This window comes from Cydia pomonella, chromosome 11 (assembly GCF_033807575.1).
Source record: "Cydia pomonella isolate Wapato2018A chromosome 11, ilCydPomo1, whole genome shotgun sequence".
NCBI classification, from domain to species: domain Eukaryota; kingdom Metazoa; phylum Arthropoda; class Insecta; order Lepidoptera; family Tortricidae; genus Cydia; species Cydia pomonella.
Window position 1 is genome coordinate 23057645 of NC_084713.1, and position 1383 is coordinate 23059027.

General features: G+C 31.9%; 1 non-coding gene across 1 annotated transcript; it reads left to right on the top strand.

Moving 5' to 3' along the window:
* Nucleotides 1–350: 350 nt before the first annotated feature.
* On the top strand, nt 351–423 carry Trnaa-agc (transfer RNA alanine (anticodon AGC)). Its single transcript has one exon. It is a non-coding gene; the product is annotated as a tRNA-Ala (tRNA).
* The last annotated feature ends 960 nt before the right edge of the window (nt 424–1383 follow it).

The following is a 1383-nucleotide window of genomic DNA, read 5'->3' on the forward strand; positions in this document are numbered from 1 at the left end:
GCCGCTCGAGACATGGAGTGGCAACGTCGCAATGTATTTGTACACGACATTTGTCACACACACATGAGTAAAATTTATAAAAATATAACGTTGATTATTGCATGATTTCTGTATGAAACAAAGTGTTTCTATTAATTTAGCGCAAATGAATATTCGAAAGTAGATAGATGCGCAACTATTTATGTAATAATATTGCGTAATTAATTAATAAATAGCGATTGTTTTTTGTATGAAAATCGAACCACCTTAATAAGAAGTGCACAGACGGTGTTTCGCAGTTTCGCTTCAGTCTATTTTTATCGAGAAATGTCTTACAAGTTAAATAGCATAATTTCGCCATCTCGCTCATCGGGGGTGTAGCTCAGATGGTAGAGCGCTCGCTTAGCATGCGAGAGGTACGGGGATCGATACCCCGCACCTCCAATTAATTAACTCATTTTTTGCATATTTTTTTTTCGTCAAATTTTTACCGACGAAAATTGTAATTCAATAAAAATCCAATAATTCAAACAAGTTTACGTTTTTTATTTTTAGATTTGATTATCTAGTTTAAATGAATAAAGCCACGTTTTATAATTCACACTTCAGATTATTTTTGTATTTGTTTTTTTTACATAATTATTTTCTTATGAGGCCAATAAATTGAATATAGCAGGCGGCAACAATAAAACAAAAGTAGTCTTTCTACTGTTGATGCCTCATTAATTTAGCATTACATAGCTTATATTTTCACTTGCCCTTTTTATATTTTTATATTTAAAGCGCATTCACAATTTTTTGATTCAATAGAATAATATAAATAATAAGTCATCTTGAAGATTATCTTTTAAATATTTTTTTATTGCTTGCAATTACCATATAATCAAATACGAATAAATTATGTTCAATTGACCAGAAAGCTTTTAAAATAGCATCGCCTCGAGGCAGATCGTTATATTCGTATTATAAATTAGGTTAATCATGAATTAATCGTGGGCTGCACCGATTTCGATGCAGTTAGTGAATAGAGTGATCTAATTTAGCCTTGCGTGATTATAATCTAGAATTTAATGTTACATTTAAGTTTAGGAAGGTTAAGGGGAAGAAGGTTATGTATAGTTGTAGATAATGGTTGTAGCATTATACAGGGTGGAAAAAAGAAGAGGGTCATAAATAATAAATAAATATTATAGGATATTATTACACAAATTAACTAAGGCCCGCGGTAAGCTTTATTAGGCTTGTATTGCACGTACTTATACAACAATATATATAATAATTATATACATACCTGAAACGCTAGTTGGGCTCGTATTATTTGAGGGCCTCCACTAAAGTGTCGGCCCTCAAACTCACTCGTCCATCTTTGACCGGTTTTCTAACCTCTCCTACAATGTACGGTTT